Source organism: Lolium perenne, chromosome 3 (assembly GCF_019359855.2).
Source record: "Lolium perenne isolate Kyuss_39 chromosome 3, Kyuss_2.0, whole genome shotgun sequence".
Lineage (NCBI taxonomy): Eukaryota > Viridiplantae > Streptophyta > Magnoliopsida > Poales > Poaceae > Lolium > Lolium perenne.
Window position 1 is genome coordinate 164,023,312 of NC_067246.2, and position 11,707 is coordinate 164,035,018.

The window sequence follows — 11,707 nt, forward strand, 5'->3', positions numbered from 1 at the left end:
ATAAGTTAAGGCAGTTTGGTGGGGCATTCCCGTCAGATCCGGTTTGGGTCCGGTCTGACCGGGCCTGTGACCGGGCTGTCCGGTCATGGGTCCGGTTTGACCGGGCCTGTGACCGGGCTGTCCGGTCATGGGTCCGGTCGACCGGGCGCAAACCGGGAAACTGCGAAGTTTCCGGTCCTGGGTCCGGTCGTCGTCCGGTACGAGGGAGTTGGCCCGGTTTGCGCCCTGTCGACCGGGCCTATGACTGGGGCGTCCGGTTGTAGGTCCGGTCTGACCGGGTCCTGGACCGGCCAGCGTCCGTCTCTTCCTTGGAGCGCTTCGTGCGACGTCGGCTTCGGCTTCATGATCATCTCCATGTCCAGTTGCTTCTCTCCCTCCCTTGACCTTGGCTTGTCCTCCTCTCCGGGGTCTTGATGCGCCTTGTACCTAATGACACATAGCACGTCGGCATGAGGTAGCAATCCATCCAAAGGGGTATCAAGATCAAGGGTGGTGAGGAGCGAGTTCACCTCATCATGTAGAGCTTTGACTCGGGCTCGTGTCATCGGTCCACTTGGGGGACTTGTTGGTCTTGGTGTAGCGACGTCGGTGACCGGGGCTACATCAAAGATCTATCGATGAGAGCACACCGACATTATGCAAAGGTGACCTCCTTCTACTTGCGCTCTCTTGCTAAACCCGTGGAACATTGGCTATGCTTTGAGTGTTGTTTGGCTTTTCTTGTGCTATTGATAGGGCTCTTGACAAGTGAAGCGACATTCAAGCGTTGGTGTCATCTACCTCCTCTACACATTCATGAAGATTGATCGTCGAGGACGACTCTTTTTCAAGTGGGGGGAGATGATGTAGCCCGACCTTCGGTCTTCACCACATCATGTGCTTCATCGCCAAGACAGCACGCTAAGGTGAATCTTCTCCTTTACGCGTGCCTCAAATCGCCTATTTGGGACGATATACTACTTCATACCCCGTCATATCTTGATGATAGGAACCCGACGACAAGTACGGGGAGAAGAGAGGATGCCATGGAGACCCGAGGACGCAAGGCCGATGTCACTGATGTAGCCCTACCCAAGACCGACAAGCCCTCCTCGTGGTCCAATGACACGAGCTCGAGCCCAAGCTATACACCAAGAGGTGAATTCGCTCCTCTCCATGTATGCTTTTGACACCCCTTTGGATGGCTTGCTACTTCATGCCAATACCCTATGTTCAATCAGGTACACCGACCAAGAAGCGAGCCATGAAGACCAAGCCAATGGAGAGAGAGCTGGAAATGATGAAGATGGAGCTACAGCGCCCAGGCCGGAACTTCCGCCCCCCAGGACCGGAACTTCCGGCCAGATGCTCTCCAGATGCCTTCCAGCGCCCAGAAGAAAGGACCCAGCCGGAACTTCCGCCCCGGGAGACCGGAACTTCCGCCCACCGGAACTTCCGCCCAAGTTCCGCCCAAGTTCCGAAAGTCGGCGAAAACCATACTGGATGTTACTGCAGGACAATGGCGCAATTCCGGAACAAGGCCGGAACTTGGCCGGAACTTCCGCCCCGACCGGAACTTCCGCCCCTCCAGACCGGAACTTCCGCCCCTGACCGGAACTTCCGCCCCATCGAACTTCAGCAAGACAGCACTTTTCAGCGTGTAACTTAACCCTTCGCCCCCACCTATAAATAGCCTTGTTGGCTCAGATCTCAGATTAGACTTGATGTGAAATTAAACCTGAGCTTAGCTCACCCTTGTGGGAACCCTACCTAGATCTTTGATCTTGTATCCACCCGGGCTCCTTATCGACTTGTCAAGATCTCTTTGGTGACTTCTACCGTTTGTTTGATCTTTTGCTTGCACTTCTACCTATTTGGTCTTTTGCTTGCACTTCTATCAACCTTCCGGTCTTTTCACCCTTCTAGATCTTGCGAGCTTCGATTTGTCGATCTCTTTGCGGGACTTCTACCGGAAGGTCTTTTCTCGCAACCTCTATCGAGTAGGTGTATCGGGCCTACGAGGGAAAACCGGTTTGTGTGCGTGTGTGTGTGTTGTATCCCCACGATCCCCCCTCGCGTTCTTCGTGTTCATCGCGTTCATCCACCTACCCCCACGAGTTCCACCCAAATCCGTGAAGATCGGGCACATCCAAGGACTTAGTCCACATCATATGGTATCAGCAGCTCTTTGGTTGCCACGGATTTGACCCCCACATCCCCCAATTCCACCAATTTCGCCCAAAAAAAATTTCCAAAAAAATTCCCAAAAAATAGCCCCAAATTGGCCTTGGATCGATCTCTCGATTTGTTGAGTTATTTGTGGTTTTGCTCCAATAGAAACTTGCCTTTGGTGTTGATCTGCAATTCCCCCACCTTCCCACAGCTTCTAGTGCCAAATTTTCCTCGAATTCGAAGGATTTCGGCCCGGATTTCCGCCCAAATCGACGAATAGTCCGCAGATCTGATTGCGACCGGAAGTTCCGCCCGGAAGGACCGGAAGTTCCGCCCGGGGACCGGAAGTTCCGCCCCTCAGGACCGGAAGTTCCGCCTGGCCGAAATTTTGACAGCAACCTTCGTTTTTCGTTTTGGTACTAACCCCCTTGTGTTTGGACTTCGGTTTGAGTGCCATTTCAGCTACCACAAAGCTTCCGCAACATCGACAACGACGACGGCACCCCGAGGATCCAAGCGGTTCATTTGATACCTCCACCATAGCAAGTTCAAGATCGTCGGCCACCATCATCAAGTGGTATAACTTGCTCCTAACTTGTAGCCCTAGCCTCTTTTGCGTACCTTTCCTATCGAGAGTGGCTTTCTAGTGTTGCGAAGCATTGCGCAAGCGTCCCGACCGTGAGGGTGTGCGTGTGTTGAGCAAAGCTTTGAAGCAAGCTCGTGTGAAAAGATAAGCAAAAGAAGTGTGACATACTTACATAGATAGTAGTATCCTTACATAGTGAGAAAAAGAAAAAGAAAAATACAAAAAGAAAAAGAAAAAGTGTGTGAGTGACACCTATACACAAAAGAGTCCAAAGCTTTTAAGCAAAAGAGAGAAAAGAAAAGAGAGGCGTCTTGCGCAAATCTTGTTGCTTCTCAATTTTGCAACCAAGCCACGGTCTCTCTTGTGTTGGCGTGACACCGAGCTAGTAGTCTTCGTTAGGACCATTTTGTTCTTGCTCATTTTCCTAGTCACGCTAACCCCATTTTGTCCCACGCGTGTGTTCCTCATTGTGTATGCCTTTTGTGATCACCGCCTTTGACTTGTGACTTTTGGATCTTACCCACTTTTGACAATAGAATTTTCGTTTGGTTCTTCCATTTGGCGTTCCACATCCATACCTAACACCATATAGAGTTTTGTTTTTGTGTGTGTGTGCATACATATCGGTTTCCCTCCATCTTGAAACACCTTTTCGATTTTGGTTTGCAAGTTTTAACATTCTTGGTAGTCTTTCCTAACCACCCACCACATAGTTCTTGTTTTAGTTGTAACCATGTCTAGTGGAGAAGGGAACCAACTACCGATGACGCGGCACCAACATTGGATAGCTACTCAAGCCGTCCACGCCAAGCTAAATCAATTTGAAGCCATGCTCAAGGATACCAATGTCCGCTATGAAGAAAGAGCTCAAGTGCAAAGGAATGACCTCAACAATCAAGTGCAAGACCTCAATGAGAAGATTGAAACTCAAGGCAATGAGTTGAAGGCCACACTTGCCATACAAGGTCAAGAGACAAGGGAAATGAAGACGGCGTTGGACAATATCCTCCACACACTCAACCGTCAAGAAGAGAGAAGACACCACTCAAGGTCTTCGCGCTCTCATAGCTCAAGGTCAAGAGCTCCTACACCGTCTCGCCATGATTCTAATGAAGACCCACGTCACCATAATGTGGATGTTCAAGTGCTTCACCAACAAGCTCAAGAAGCGGAGCAAGCTCGACTTCGACTTGTCCAAGAGCGTCAACGCCTTGAAGAAGAGCGCCTTCACCAAGAAAACCTCAATGCTCAATTCCAACAAGAGCAAGAACGCCTTCGACATGATCAAGAGCTAGTTCGAGCAAGGGAACAAGAGCGTCTCCGCAATGAACAACAAGCACTTGAAGAACAAGAGCGGCAACGACAAGTACAAGAAACTCAAGCTAGAAGACAACGCCTTCATGAAGAGGAACAAAGGCAAGCGCACCAAGAGCGCCAAATCATCAATGTTGTTCGTCCTCAACGCCCTCAAGGTCAAGATAATCGCCCCCATCATGATGATCGCCCTCATGCTAGAAGACCTCCTCCAAGGGCAAGAAATGAAGACTCAAGTCATCACCAAGCATCAAGTGAAGAAAGTGTGATGCCTCGACGACGCCACAACAATGATGATCAAGATGAAGGTCATGGAAGACCACCTCCTCGTCCACAACATAGCAACAACAATAGAGATGCTCAAGGTCCACAACATCCACCTCAACAACGTCAAGATATTGGTGAAGAAAGACCACCTCCTAGGCGCAATGACCGCAATGAAGAGGAAATCTTTGGGAAGCTCAAGTTCACCATGCCCAAATTCCACGGAGAAGAAGACCCCGACGCATACCTATCTTGGGTTCTCAAGGTTGACAAGATTTTCCGCATACACAACTTCTCCGAAGCAAAGAAAGTGGCCATGGCATCATTAGAGTTTTAAGGGTATGCAAATGTTTGGTGGGAAGAAGTGAACAAGAAGCGTGACAAGGAAGATCTAGACCCCATTGCTACATGGGAAGAGATGCAAGAAGTCATGCACAAACGCTTTGTGCCAAACCACCACAAACGCGACCTCTTCAACAAGCTTACTCAACTCAAGCAAAGCTACAAGTCCGTTGAGGAATACTACAAGGAGATGCACATGACAATGATGAGTGCCAATGTGGATGAGCGAGAAGAGCAAACAATGGCAAGATTCTTGAATGGATTGAACATTCCCGTCAAGAGGATAGTGGAATTCTTGCCTTACACCAACATGGTTGAATTGCTTCATCAAGCTACAAGAGCCGAGCGCCAAGTGCGAGAAGACATAGCAAGTGCAAAAACAAAGTCCTTCTTCGCCGCGCGCAATGCAACAAACACCTCCTCAAGCATCAAGAAGACAAGTGCTATTGCTCCCAAGGATCCTCCTAAGCAAATGAAGAGTGCCTTCAAGACAACAAGCTTCAAGCCGGATCAATCAACTATGTCCTCCAAAGCTTCCACGGGATCTAGTAACATCACATGCTTCAAGTGTGGAGCTCAAGGACATAAATCCTTTGAATGCAAGAACACAAGAGTTATGATAACTCGAGATGATGGAGATGTGGAGTACTTGAGTGAAGGAGAATATGAAGCCTTGGTACAAGCCGCAACCAATCATGAAGATGATGACTTGGAAGACCAAGAACAAGTCCTATGTGTGCATGATGCAAGTCCATCCCTTGTGGTGACCAAAGTGTTGACAACCCATGCACTACCCAATGAAGATCAAAGGTGCAACATCTTCCAAACAAGAGCCGGAATCAATGGCAAGTCAATAAAGGTTATCATCGATGGAGGGAGTTGCCACAATCTTGCAAGCACCGAACTATGCTCCAAGCTCAACCTCACACTCCGGAAACACCCCCATCCTTACCATGTACAATGGCTAAGTGACAATGGAAATGTCAAGATACAACACACCGTCTCCGTATCCTTCAAGATTGGCGCCTATGAAGACACCGTTGATTGTGATGTAGTGCCCATGACGGTGTGCCACATGCTACTTGGTCGCCCTTGGCAATATGACAAAAGAGCAAGCCATGATGGCTACACAAATACCTATAGCTTCAAGGTCGGCGACAAGACGTTCATCCTACGCCCAATGACTCCTAGCCAAGTAATTGCGGACAATGCAAAGGCTTTAGCGAGGGCTAAGGAAGCTACCATCACTAGTGAGATGAGTGGTGAGAGAGTGACCCACCAAAAGGAAAGTGAGCGCCACAAGCCATATATGAGTGAGATGAAGAGTGTCCTCATAGCTACCAAGAGTGAGATGAGAGAATTGCACCACAACCCATCCACCATATTGCACTACGTGCTCATTTGCAAGGGGCCATCCTCGGAGACTAACAACTTAACAACACTTCCTTCGTCTTTGTTGTCTCTTTTGAAGGAGTTCCAAGATGTCTTCCCCGACGAGCTACCTCATGGACTACCACCGCTTCGAGGGATTGAGCACCGCATCGACCTCATACCCGGCGCTCCTCTACCAAACCGCGCCGCCTACCGCACCAACCCCGAAGACACAAAGGAGATCCAACGACAAATACAAGACCTCCTCGAAAAAGGGTATGTTTGTGAAAGCTTAAGCCCTTGTGCGGTTCCCGTGATTCTTGTTCCTAAACCGGATGAGACGCAACGAATGTGTATGGATTGTTGCCCCATCAATGCCATTACCGTTCGATACCGCCATCCCATTCCGCGTTTAGATGACATGCTTGATGAATTGAGCGGTGCCGCGATTTTCTCTAAGATTGATTTGCGTAGTGGCTATGATGTGGCCTAAGGGCTAGGGTGTGCCCAGATCCCACGAATTTGACCAAGTGAGTGGGTGATTGAGGGGGAGGAGGATGAAGAACACAAGATCCAAATAAGAACACACACACACAACCAAACACAAACCAAATTTACTCCCTTGGTAGGTTAGACCAAGCCAATAGAACCACTTCTTAGAGAGACCCTTGGGTAGAATCTAACAAGTGGGAGATTGGTGAGGAGATCTCAACTAGAACTTGGATGAGAGAGGGGTAGCCTTGAATCATCCATGAAGAGTAGAAATCACTCAAGAGTGCCTTGATACAAAGAACATAGTTCTAGGGAGACAAAGCTCATGTAGTCTAAGCCTAATCTTGTCTAAACCTAAATGAGGTGGGGAGAGAGGTATATATAGCCTCAGGTCCGGAGCAGGGGTAACTTAGTCATTTGCACAGAATAAACATAGCCATAGGATGCAAATAGACAGTCCAGATGAGGTTGGCTTCGGAGGGGCCGGCAGTGCCGGTGTGCTCGTGGCGGCGATGCAGTGGGGCAGCGATCTTGGGAAGATGGGGCGGCAGTGCCGGCCTGGTCTCCGTGGCGTCTTCAGCAGGTTGGGCCGGCGATGCCGGCGTCGAAAGCGGCGGTGCGGGAGCGCCCACCGGCAGTGCCGGCCAGGTGGGGGCGGCAGTGCCGGCCTTGTCGTGGCTGGCGGCTGGAGCTCTTCTCCTTCTTCTCTTCGGTCTTCCCTTCTTCTTCCATGAACCATGTAGCTTCCCTCTCCTCGGCTCCTTGACGCTTCCTTTGGGTCCTTGGCGAGATTGGTACCTAATGACACATAGACATAGATATGAGGTAGCAATCCGTCCAAGGTTATGTCGAGTTCAAGTGTAGAGAGGAGCGAATTCACCTTATCATGTATGGACTTCACTCGGTCTCGGGTCATTGATTCTCTTGGGGGAAACGTTGGCCATGATGTAGTTTCGACGATAGGCGGGGCTACATCATCTCCCCCCCCCCCCTTGGGGAAGAGTCGTCCTCGACTCTTGTTCCTCCTCAACGATGATGTAGGCCATGACGGTTGTCCCATGTTGTGGTAGAGGGATAAAGTCACGGTCGAAGAAGAGCTTAGGGAAAAACAACTTGCAAATGGAAAGCTTGTGGATGCCAATTTTGTGATCGGCGAACAAGAGGCTCTCAATCAAATACGAAGCATCAAGTCGTTTCTCCAAGAGGCATTTGGCAAAAATGGGAACCAAAAGAGTGTTGATGTATTCAAAATTTGGTGGGGCAAAAGTTTGTGCATGTAAAAGTGTGGTTTGTAAAGTGTCAAAAATGTGATGTGTAGCATTGTCCCACACAAATGGAACAAACAAAAGGCAAGTATCGGTGGCAAAATTTTGGACAAAATTGTTATGTGCAATGGCAAAGAGATGGAAACTTCTAGCTTGGGAGAGTATGGTTGGCGTGAGCCAAGTATGGGTATCCTCAAGTGTCAAAGAATCCATTTCAATTGCCAAATATGAAATGAGAAATCCAAAGAAGAGCAACTTTATGAATGACATGTGGCACAAGATGCATAAGGTGTCTCTCACATGTATGACATGGTCCTTGAGATTCTCGAAGTGTATGATGAAAGCATCACGACATACAACAACCATTGTGCCAACAAGATGTGTCAAGATATGTTGCATAAGAAGCAAAAGAGGTGACGAGGCATTGGTCCAAACCGGAAGCTCGACAAGACAAGCCGGCAACCCACGAGGGCGAAGGCGTTTGGGAACATACCCTTTGGCGTGAATCCCATGGGTTGGATCATGTATCTCGTCCGTGTTGGGGTAGCTCTCAATTGCGCGTGTCGTGAGCTCATGCTCCGTAGCGGTGGAAGTTGTCATTCGGGTACCTATACACACAAAAGAGAAAACAAAAAGCGTGTGTGCATGGTAGAGGAACACATCATCCATCATGATGTTCCATGTCTTGTGCACATCACCATTAGTGTCAATCAAGATAGTATGAAATGCATGGCGATGATGCATATGGCAAGAAGGTGCATTCATGGCATGTGGTAACTCATGATCATCAAAAAGTGAGAAGGCTATGGGGGCCATCTCGTGGACAATGAAATAAGCATTCTTGCATACCAAGCATAAGAAAGAGCAATTGTTCACAATCTTGGATGCAAGGATCATGGAATGGTGTAAACATTTGGGGCAAAGCATGCGGAAGCTAATGTCATCCTTGTCATTGTCATTGCAAGCAATACATGGGAAAGAGCAAGTGGTCGACATATTGCAAGCAATGGTAGAAAAATTGAAGCTCTCATAGCATGGCATGGTCATGGTATCACAAGCATTCACTTCCACATGATCAACAATGTTAAGCAAAGTATCGCATGGGGAAATGAAAGTAGCATGTGAAGTAGCAAATGGATCATCGAGATCATGCATGCACTCAAAATTCATCATGTCCACTAGTGGGATCATGGCATCATCAACACCTATGTTGTTACCTTTGTAGGCCGACTCATTTGAGGTAGGTGTTGTGGAAGTAGGAGGATCCATGTGGTCGACATGTCCGTCTTGGAGCAAGCATGGTGAGATATCATCATCGTCATGCACCATGTACGTCGTCTCCATGAGCGGGAACTCGACCTCCGTGGAACCTAGTGCAACATAAGAAGACACAAACGAGGGAGAGGTTAATGTGTTAGCAAATGCAATGTCCTCCATGGACCTATCATCTACCTGATGCTGCCTAAGGCCACGTGGGTTGCCCGATCTCACGAATTGACCGAGGGAAAGGCGGGGGAGAGGAAGAACACGAAGAACACGGCGATGAACACGATGAACACACGCAAACACACACCAACCCGATACAATTCCGGTTTACTCCCGATAGCCCGAACCACTATCCCGATAGAATCTCTCAAGGGAGAGACACGCGGTAGAATCCCCGAGAGGAAGATCGGTATACGATCGGTGGAATCACACGAGTGAGAGACCGGTGGTAGAATCACAAGTGTGAGAGACTAATCATATAAGGAGTGCCTTGTACAATAGATTTGGGTAAATCTAAGGAGGGGGTTTCCCTAATCCCAAAGGGATGGTGGAGGCATGAGCCTAATTCTCTCAAGTTCATTCCTCTCTCATGAAGGGGGAGGTGGGAGCCTATATATAGGGAGCCACTAAGGAGGGGTAGTTTAGGCATACAAGGGGGGTACATGGGAGTTGGCCCGAATTGACTTGGACACATAGGGGGGCGGATTGTCCGGCCTTAGTGGGGCGGATAATCCGAGCAGTCGTGCTTCATGCGCCGTCTCTTCTTGGCGACCTCGGGTGCTCTTCTTCCTTCTTCTCTTCCATGCCTCCGTGACCTCGGCCTTGAATGTGGTTCTTGTCGTTGAAGCACATGATGAAGCGAAGACCGTAGGTCGGGCTACATCATCTCCCCCCACTTGAAAAAGAGTCGTCCTCGACGATGAGTCTTCATGAATGTGTAGAGGAGGTAGATGACACCAACGCTTGAATGTCCCTTCACTTGTCAAGAGCCCTATCAATAGCACAAGAAAAGCAAAGGAGCAATCAAAGCGTAGCCAAAGTTCCATGGATTTAGGAAGAGGGCGCAAGTAGAAGGAGGTCACCTTATCAAAGTGTCGGTGTGCTCTCATTGAGAGATCTTGTGTAGTTGAAGTGTGCGGGCAAAACCACTCATTGGAGCTCACTTGTATCATGCTCTCAAGAGCTCTTTTTGTCAACTCGTGCTCAATCGAGGTTGACATTGGAGTTTGGGTACCTACACACATGTTAGACAACAAGAACAACGTGTGTGCATGGTATATGAACACATCATCCATCATGATGGTCCATCTCTTTTGCACATCACCATTAGCGTTAAGCAAAGCATCATAATAGATATGGTGAATATGCGGAGTAAACATGGGAACATGATCAACATGGATATATGCAAAGTCTCCAAAATGTGATAGAGCTATGGGGGCAATCTCATTCACAAGCATATTAACACTATTGCAAGCCAAGCATTGGAAAGAGAAATTGTTCATCATTTTGGTTGCATTAATGGGAGAATATTGCAAGCATGTAGCACAAAACATGTTCAACATTTGATCATTGTTGTCGACAAACCTAGGGAAAGAGCAATTGTTCGGCAAGGTTGTCACAACACAAGCATCATTATCAACATTGCAAGCAATACATGGGAAAGAGAAATTGTTCGACATATTGCAAGCAATAGGATAGAAATCGAAACACTCATAGCATGGCATGGTCATGTTATCACAAGCAATCAAGTCCACATGATCAACAATGTTGGTATCAAGCAAAGCATCACATGGGAAAATGAAAGAAGCATATGACATAGCATTTGTATCATCAAGATCATGCATGCACTCACCAATCTTCATGTTCACTAGTGGGATCATGGCATCATCAACACCCATATAGGTACCTTTGTATTCTCGCTCATATGAGGTAGGTGTTGTGGAAGAGGTAGGCTCGACGTGGCCTCCATGTTCATCTTCAATCAAGCATGGTGTGATATCATCATCTTCATGCACCATGTACATCTTCTCCATGATCGGCGTCTCGTCATCCATGGCACCTAGTGAGACACAAGGAAACACACTAGAGGTAGAGGGTAAGATGTTAGAATTGAAAATGGCCTCACATGACCTATCAACTACCACTCTCATCTCACTCGGTGTTTCACTCATGCTCTCGAAGTGGAGGCACTCATCAAGCTCACATATAGTGGAGTCGCTCGTCTCACATATAGTGGAGTCGCTCATCTCACATATAGTGGAGTCCCTCATCTCCATGGCAATGGCGTCGTCGATGTCCGAGCAACCTAGCAAAGAGGAAGAGAACACAAGAGGAGTAGAGGTTAAGTTGTTAGAAATCGAAACATCCTCACTCGACTCATGGTGTGTATCACTCTTGCTCTCAAGGTGTTTGAAGTAGGATTTGCACTCGGCTTTGTCTTGGAGGGTCATTTTGGCCTCTCGAGCATCTAGCTCGGCGAAGTATGCTCTCATCTCGGCTTGCTCTTGTGGGGTCATCATGTATATATCTCACTAGGAAGGTGTATATGTATGTGGTGGAAGGAAAGCTACACAAGTATCTCACCTATCAAGAAAGTATCGGAAAATGGTTCAAGCCAAGAGCAAAGTTGAAATGTATCGGGGTTACTCACACACAC

The 11,707-nt window shown here is 48.1% G+C and overlaps 1 long non-coding RNA gene across 1 annotated transcript; it reads right to left on the minus strand.

Moving 5' to 3' along the window:
- Positions 1-9,502: 9,502 nt before the first annotated feature.
- LOC139837598 (uncharacterized) lies at positions 9,503-10,896 on the minus strand. Its single transcript, XR_011754144.1, has 2 exons — positions 10,134-10,896; positions 9,503-10,042 (listed from the first exon to the last, which is right to left on the minus strand). It is a non-coding gene; the product is annotated as an uncharacterized lncRNA (long non-coding RNA).
- Positions 10,897-11,707: the final 811 nt, after the last annotated feature.